Source organism: Leucoraja erinacea, chromosome 16 (assembly GCF_028641065.1).
Source record: "Leucoraja erinacea ecotype New England chromosome 16, Leri_hhj_1, whole genome shotgun sequence".
In the NCBI taxonomy this organism is placed as follows: Eukaryota; Metazoa; Chordata; class Chondrichthyes; order Rajiformes; family Rajidae; genus Leucoraja; species Leucoraja erinaceus.
In genome coordinates this window covers 34354380-34363655 of record NC_073392.1, presented here as the reverse complement: position 1 = coordinate 34363655, position 9276 = coordinate 34354380, and the positions used below count along the sequence as shown (strand labels likewise).

Sequence of the window (9276 nt, the reverse complement as noted above, 5' to 3'; positions counted from 1 at the left end):
CCTCAAAAGCACGTGAATATCAAACATTAATATATAATGCAAACTGTCCATTCCATAATATGCTAACAAGCTTTTGAAAACTACTCCAATATCCTACAAACCACTCAATACCCGAGGACTAGAATATAAAAACAGGTACTGTATGCAATGCTGAGGTTTTACAAGGCACTGGTCGGACAGCATTTGGAGTATTGTGAACAGTGTTGGGCCCCCGTACCAAAGGACAGATTTGCTGGCCTTGGAGAGGGTCCAGATGAGGTTTCTGAGAATGATCCTAGGAATGATTGGATTAACATATAGCAAGCGTTTGAAGGCATTGGAATTTAGAAAAATGAGGGGGGGGGGACATTGAAACTTACCGAATAGTGAAAGGCCAGTATAGAGTGGATGTAGAGAGGGTGTCTCCATTAGTGGGAGAGTCTTGGACCAGAGGAAATTGCTCCAGAATAAAACAATATAGCTTTAGAAAGGAGATGGAGGGAGAGAATAGTGAATCTGTGGAATTCATTGCCACAGATGGCTGCGGAGGTCGTCAATGGATATTTTTAAGGCAGAGATAGATAGATTCTGGATTAGTACGGGTGTCGGGGGTTATGGGGAGAAGGCAGGAGAATGGGGTTAGGAGGGAGAGATAGAATGGAATGGCAGAGCAGACTGGATGGGCTGAATGGCCTAATTCTGCTCCAATCACTTATGAACACAAGTCTGTCATGTCACACTTTCCCCTTTGATTGGAGCTCCAGCCCTGCAGTCTATTTTCTGTCATTTTCACCATGTCTAATATCTTTCATGAGTTGGTTTTATGATAATATTTGGTTTTCTTTCATCTAAAACCCACTATTGCACAACACAACAGTAGGATTAACCAATTCAAATCACATCAGCAAAAACACTGCCAAATTCATATTTTACATTCTGAACTCTTGAGATCCAAGGTCAGGTTCAATTATATCCAGTGACCAACCTCTCTTCATTAACCTGTCATGTACAAGCCAGCACAGACATGCCACATGTTTGCCCAGGATACATCCCAGAGGCCACAAGCATTGTGCTCCTGCATTCCAGGGAAAAATAGTCACGAAAGATAGTAAGTGGTTAAAGTCCTCAAATATCTCTATCCCCAAACCCTCCCCCCAAAATGCTTAAGCTTCCCTTAATACTAACCAAAGACCAAGTAGTTGTATCTTTAGAAAGCATCACATTGAACAATTGCAGGATGCCTAAAGTACAAGTCGTACCATATAGAAATTAAGCAGTCACAAGCCACATACCCCACCCGCCTTTAGTTTAGGGATGCAGTGTGAAAACAGGCCCTTCGGCCCACCAAGTCCCCGCTGACCAGCAATCACTGCTACACCCTTTCTATCTTACACACGAGGGATAATTTACAGAAGCCAATTAACCTGCAAACACACACGCGTCTTTGGAATGTGGGAGGAAACTGGAAAAAAAACGCATGTGGTCACGGGGAGAAAATACAAACTCCGCACAGACAGCACTCGTAGTCAGGATCGATCCTGGGTCTCTGGCGCTGTAAGGCAGCAACTCTACCGCTGTGTCACCATGCCACTCACCTAACCCATGCCTTTTGCAGGACTTTAACTGTGACCACCAAGTTCAAGAATAGATTTCTCCTCCAATAATCATTCTCTTGAACATGATTCAGTCTCAGCAGTTCCTATGTGGCTGGTATTAAAATGATCCATTTACCGTATTTTTAAAATTATATATTGCTACAGGCTTGTTAAGCTGCTGCAAGGAAGCATTTCATTCTTCTATTGTCAGTACATGTGACAATTTACTCTACTCTTGTTAAGAGTGGTCCATCTAGTTTCAGTTTGGGTAATTGCCCACGCACACCCCAACTGAAAATTCAGATGCTACAACTTGAAAGGCCATTTTTAAAGGCTTTATTGCAGGACAGGTTTTGAAACTGCAGATGGATACATTGGCATATTTCAGTTTCATTTCTTCCGAGTTTAGTGAGGCTCTCACCAAGAGGAGGGTAAGCAGAGAACATTTCCACACACATGGGCTTCCCTGGGATCATCAAAACAATGGCAGCATTTCCAGAATCAAGTATTTAGGGTTGCCCTCCAATTCCTTGTCAGATAGAAGATCTATCTTCTGAGTCAGTTCAGAGAACTTGCAAGCAACGTGTGCTGTGTGCAAGTCCAGTGTAGGGGACCAGCCAACATTGATCTGCCCAGGGTGGTTCAGAATTGATCACCTGAAAAGCAATATGGTCAAAGGGAACTGTGGCTGTAAAGGGCTTGCCCCACTTTCACAACCTTTTTTTATCGTGGGCATTTTTCATCATGCTAGAAAAAAACGCCGCGACCTACTTGATGCCACGAGTACCTACAACTAGCATCCCGACCTGCTACGACCTACCTACGATCTCGTGACGACCATGCTGCGATTACAAGTCCAGGGCAAACTCAGCAGAGGTCGTGAATTAGGTTGCGAAAGAGGGACAGGGCCTTAATGCAGCATTTTCACTGCACCGAGACAGGTCAGATCATAACCTCCATCGTGAATCTTCTTTGTGAAACTCCAAATATCTACATCAGTGGATGCCAAGTTGCAGATGAAAATCCTAACTTCTCATTATTACTTGCATTGGGGAAGAATTGAACTGTGACCAAGTGTGCCAAATGAAGTCAATCGAATGAAAAACATAGCATGAATTTGTTTGCACAAAATATTATCACAAACCAAAGTTTGCCTTGTCAATTAACAATTATCTTCTTCATGTTGCAGCTTTACAGCCCTTTGGTTAGGTTGCATTTGGACTATTGTGTGCCGTTAGATACATAGACCATAGGTGCAGGAGTAGGCCATTCAGCCCTTCGAGTCAGCACCGCCATTCAATAGGATCATGGCTGATCATCCACAATCAGTACCCCGTCCCTGCCTTCTCCCCATACCCTTTGATTCCGCTAGCCGTTCCAGTCACTCCCATTACAGAACGGACATGGAGGCTTTGGAGAGGGTGCAGACGGTGTCTACCAGAATGCTGCCTTGATAAGAGGGCACTAGCTACAAGGAGAGGTTGCACAAACTTAGATTGTCTTCTCTGGAGGCTGAGGGCAAACCTGATTGAATTACACAAAATGATGAGGCATATATAGGATAGATAGTCAGAAGCTCTCTCCCCAGAGTGGAATGTCTCAGACGAGAGGGCATAGCATCAAGGCAAATGGAGGATAGTTTAAAGACGGTAGAGAAAAATGCTGGAGAAACTCAACGGGTGAGGCAGCATCTATGGAGCGAAGGAAATAGGCAACGTTTCGGACCAAAACCTAAAGAAGATGTGTGGGGCAAGTTTTAAATTATTTACTTAAAGAGGAAGTGATTGGTGCCTAGAACACACCTCCAGGTGTTCAGGACATGTAAGAGGCTTATAGACAGGCACATGGACGTGCAGAGAATGGAGGTACATGGATTATGTGCAGGCAGAGATTAGTTGAAGTTGGCATCATGTTCCATGTAGATAGTGTGCTGAAGGACCTGTGCCTGTACTGTTCCATGTCCTCCCTCATCTCTATGTTACTACAGCAACAGAACACAAGAATTCCCCTCTGCCCCAGCTGTATCCAACATTGAGTTTACCACCCTGCCTGCTAATGTCTTAGCCCATGTAAACATAAAACTCTGCTATCAGCATTCCTGCCTTTATGTTTCTGGACATTTACCCCAAGGTTTCTGGCTTTGCCAGGCACTTTGATAATGCTTTGGAATACGACAAGTCACGTTCGCTGATGTAAACCATCTTACCTGATCTGTGCACCTGGGCTATGAAACAGCCCGACTCCAGAGGAGGGATGGTCATCCTAACTGTCTCCAGCTACGTTCCAGTGGCCAATATCCTCCAAGGACACGTTCTCCACGTGGATCCCCATGGTGTCCCCTGGCATAGCTTCTGCCAAAGCCTCGTGTTGCATCTCCACACGTTTCTCCTCAGTGGACGGATTAACAGGAGCAAAAGTCACCACCAGTCGCCAATTCCTGAAGGGATGTAGGAAGACCATGGAGGGGGGGGGGGGGGGAGGAGAGAGGTCACAGTTCAATTCTTCCCCAATGCAAGTAATAATGAGAAGTTAGGATGGATGAAGGAAGCAAACCTACCTCCAATTTTGTGGACATCTTACAGGGGGAGACAAAGAGGTTTGTCTGTGGGACTTATTGGGGACAGGATAACATCAAAAGCTTCCAGCAGGGTTGTGCCAGAGGCATTGCCTTCCTTACCATCCATTTTCCAGCCTTTGAACCAGGGCATCTAACACAGTAGGAAAGGAGTGTTAAGAGTTATAGAATTATAGAAACATCAAGTGTGGAAACAGGCCACCTCGGCCCAACCTGCCTTGTTGGGTATTTCACATCCCCTTTTGTGAACAGAGACTAAAAGTTTTCAGGAGGGTTAAATATAACTTTAATTCATTCCCAGTTTAACACAAATCGATGAAATTTAAAACAAAAAGTGCTGGCTATACTTGGGTCAGGGCAGCATCATTGGAGACCAAAGTGAAAGCTAATAGCTTTTCCATTGGGAATCTTCAGTTTTAATAAACTGAAATGATTGATTTGAGCAATAGTTCGAGTAAACACAGATTTTTTGGCCAGAGTGGATGTATCTGGAACCAGAGAACATAGGTTTAAGGTGAGGGGGGAAAGATTTTATGGGAACCTGAGGGGTAGCTTTTATTTAAGTTACACAAAGGGTGGTGGGTGCAATGAACGAGCTGCCGGAGGAGGTAATTGAGGCAGGTGCTATCGCAACATTTAAGAAGCATTTAGCCTGGTACATTGATAGGGTATGTTTAGATATGGGCCAAAAGCAGGCAGGTAGGACTAGTGTAGATGGGGCATAGGCACTGTATGGCTGTGAATGGGCAAGGTTTGAATAACTTGCTTATAGTGCTTAATGTCTTGTTGGAAGAGGTTCCTCTGGGCACTTGAGTCTGGTTTTGTTGGAATAGTTCAAAGAAGGGTCAGAACAGGATGGAAAATTGAAGTGACAGGTGGCTGGGAGCTCAGGGCTATGCTTGCAATCCGAGCAGAAAGGCTAAAGTTGGTACAAATATAAATCAGCTTTGTCATTGGGACATCATTTAGATAACCAGGAGTCAACATCACTCCTTTTCCAAATGGCAAAAAAATAAAATAGTCACTCACATTTGAACTTGGCTCCAGCATGTTGTTACCATGCAAAAGATAGATAAAAAATGCTGGAGTAATTCAGCAGGGAAGACAGCATCTCTAGAGAAGGAATATTTGACATTTCAGGTCGAGGCCCTTTCTTCACTATGCCATCCTGAAATTGGCACAAAAGCCACAGTTGCAGAATTGTACCCAATCTTCTCGATGTACGTGCTCACTCTGAAGAAGGGTCTCAACCCGAAACGTCACCCATTTCCTCTCTCCAGAGATGCTGCCTGTCCCGCTGAGTCACTCCAGCTTTTTGTGTCTATCTTCGGCTTAAAACCACATCTGCAGTTCTTCACTTCTTTAACAATCTCTTCATATCTCTTGCTGCTGTAGTGGGGCTCGGTGAAGTCCATCTTGTTGATTCCATCGATCAATTGCTTGACCCCAGTGTGAAGGCCAGCAGCGCATGTTCTCCTGGTCAGCCCGATCTTCTAAATGCCAGCCTCAAACTCACCAATCCCCATGGCCACAATCAGCACTGCACAGTCAGCCTACAGCAAGCAGCGGTACACCGACAAAGATTCACTACACAAATGTGATATAAAGGAATTGCAGATGCTGGTTTACACCAAAGATAGACACAAAATGCTGGAGTAACTCAGCAGGCCAGGCAAAATCTCTGGAGAAAATACCAAAGACAGCCCAGTGACCATGTTTTTTATGACCAGGTGCATCAATAATAGTCATGTAGTACTTGGTCGTTTCAAACTTCTACAGGGAGATATCAATCGTAATACCACACTCCCTCTCCACCTTCAGTTTGTTCAGCACCCATGCATACTTGAAAGTCCCTTTACCCAACTATAAAATAGAAGACCATTTACTCCTGCCTGCAAGGAATAAGAAACTAGTCATTCATAAGTTCATAAATGATAGGAGCAGAATTAGGTCATTCAGCCCATCAAGTCTACTCCACCATCCAATCTATCTCTCCCTCTTAAACCCATTCTCTTGCCTTCCTGCCCTTACCCCTGACACCTGTACTAATCAAGATTCCATCTATCTATCTCTGCCTTAAACATATCCACTGACTTGACCTCGACAGTCTTCTTTGGCAATGAATTCCACCACTAAAGAAATTCCTCCTCATCTTCCTAAAGGAACATCCTTTTATTCTGAGGCTATGGTCCCTGGTCCTAGACTTTCCCACTAGTGGCAACATCCTCTCCAAATCCACATCCCTCCACTGTTCTGCACGATTCACTGAGGGCCACCACCCCCCCCCCCCCCCCCCCCCCCCCCTATTCTCCTTTAGTAACACATGTACATTCCATTGAAGATAATTTCTATAATGGAAAAAAGGAATGTGACAGCTTGCATCTGATAAACAACTTCTTGGTGTGTTGCGGGAAGGAACCAATTATGAAATTTTAAAAGGTGTGAGCTTACTACTGTATTTACACACCATAAAATATTTCATCAACTGCACTGATTAAATTAGAAGCTAAAAGTTTGACAGCTTGGTTACAGCCATTGAAATTCCCTTCCTATGCGCCAAAATGGCAGAAACCAGTGGTGGACTGGCCAGGGTGTCAGCTTGCCCGATGCCAAGTGGGCCCCTGATGAAGTGGGCCCCCTTTGTCTCCTGGCAACCAATATTTTTAGACCCAGTCCGCCACTGGCGGAAACAAAACACATTCTCCAATAACACAGGGAAGGCATTGAAGTTAAAGCCAACAACATTTGGTTTTTTTTTGCCAATTCAAATTGCTATAAAACGAAGTGACAAGTAAAATTACAGATTTGGGATCTTTTTCCGCAGGCAGAGTAATCAAAGTGTAGAAAAGCCAAATGCAGGAACAAGGCGGCAAGAAGACAGACTGTCCAGACAAAAAAAAACGTATTTATTCCTAGAAAAAGAAGCTGGTTTTAAAATCATAAATATAAATCCACTCTATTTAAGCCATTAATTAGAATTCTGTACACACTGCAATTTAAAGAGGACTGCTTGTTTCAGATCTGCATTTTCAAGGTAAATATTCAGCTTTTTGAAAATATTTAGCCCACCTTGTTAGACAGTTGCCAAATAAACTGATATTTCTATAACCTCAAATTCCTATGCTAATAAATTATGAAATGTTATCTTGGAATTTGACTATTGAAAAGGAGTCTTCACAGGTTGTCTTAATATCCAGCAAAACTGAAGGGAATAACATTAAACTGTTATGTTGGAACTTGACTATCGAAAGGGAGTCTTATCCCTTCACAGGTCATCATAATATCCAGCAAAACACAACTGCTCACACAGAAGAACAACTACCACAGTAGGAGCAAAGGCTTCCCAAAACCAGAATCTCACACTTAATAGTTCACCTCTGTAGCTTCTCATTCGAACTTCTCAATCATCCTCTTGTCAATACCTCCACACTTGTAGATCAATGGCCAGTGGTGGTAGATTTACCAGAGTCCACGTGGCCAATGACTACTATATTAACATGGGTTTTCTCTTTGCTCATGATGCCACAACACAGAGAAGAGTGTGTAACCCTCTCCCCTCCTCCCTCCCCCTTATTGTATTGTATTGTATTCAAATTTATTGTCATGGTCTCAATTAGAGACAACAAAATGAATTTCCCTTTACAGTCAGTATCATAAAAATAAATAAATAATAAATAATTAAACATATTTAAAAAAAAAAAGAATTAAAAAAAAAGCACAAACACAGAAAGTCCACGACACAACATAACATAATGGCACCAAGGTGAGGAAGGCACCATAGTCCAGCCAGCCTCCCCTCCGATCTTCCCAGATGTTCACCCATGGTCGGGGCCTTCCGAGCACCCGCAGTCGCCACCACGGGCGGCCCGATGCTCAGGCCCTCTCGCCGAGCTGATGGAACGCCCACGCCGAACCCCGGCGGTGAAAATCCTCCTCTATCCTTATCTACTTCTCTTATCTACTCTCTTCTGTGTCATTTCCCCTTTATAAGAAAATGTCTTTGCCAGCTTAAAAAAAAAAAATCCTCCTTTTATATCACCCTAACCCCTTCAAACTCTGTGGTCCAGCATAGACCAATGTTACAAATTAGAATCATTAATATCCAATTAAGGAGCCTTGTCCAATTCATTTAGTTAACGATTAGAATGATTCATCCTGAAAGGAAAAGTTCAGAGACCCTTAAACCATTTTGAATGACCACAGACAACGAAACTCAAATTCCAATATTTCTTTTAAATATTAATATTATGCATTTTATTTACTATGTTTGTGGAAAACCACAAAACCCCCAAAATAGTATATCTAGAATAGAAGCAACAAGATTCTGGGGTGTTAACAGCCAGGCACAAGATCAGCCATTCGGGGGGGACTCCAACCTGTCCACTCACCTCCTTATTGGGTCCCTGCTGAAATAGTGAAAGAGGTGCAGCAACCTGTGATGAAGTGTTGCTTCATCTAAGTCTGAAAAATGGTCACAACTCATAGTTTTGCAGTGAACTTACTAATTACAGGCCCCAGTGTGGACCAGGAAGGGGTAGGTCAAAGGGGATGTTGATGGGACTCTATCCTCTCGCACCTTCAAGGTTGTCTGTGTGAGCCCACCCTTCCCAAGCATGGAGACTGAAGGGTCAGACAGGAAAGGGATGGCTCGCTAAGCGAACCGCATGAGGGGAGAGGCGGTGGGGTCGAGGACGAGCTGCGGAGAAAGGGGGTCGGCTGCTGAGACCCGCCAGGTCAGAGGAAGCCGCCAAGAAGAAAGAGGGCAGACACAACAGGGTGGGAAGGGTCGCGACCCAAAAAGTCACCCATTCCTTCTCTCCAGAGATGCTGCCTGTCCCGCTGAGTTGCTCCAACATTTTGTGTCGATCTTTCGTTTAAACCAGCATCTGCTGTTTCTTCCTACACAAGAAACGTGAGGGACCTGGGGGGGGGGGCAGGGGGGCGCCGAGAACAAGGAGGGACTATCGGGACTATAATAAGTACTTTCAACTTTGTGGGTGCCAGATAAATGGTGACTATTTGCGGACTTTGTGTATTTTATGCAAAAATAAAGAATTTCACTCTACCTAGGTACATGTGACAATAAAGTATCATTGAATCATTGTGTAGCTGATGGTGCTAGACGAT

General features: G+C 43.9%; 1 pseudogene; it reads right to left on the bottom strand.

The window, feature by feature from the left end:
• Positions 1-1816: 1816 nt before the first annotated feature.
• On the bottom strand, positions 1817-7667 carry LOC129704785 (elongation factor 1-alpha 2-like; annotated as a pseudogene).
• Positions 7668-9276: the final 1609 nt, after the last annotated feature.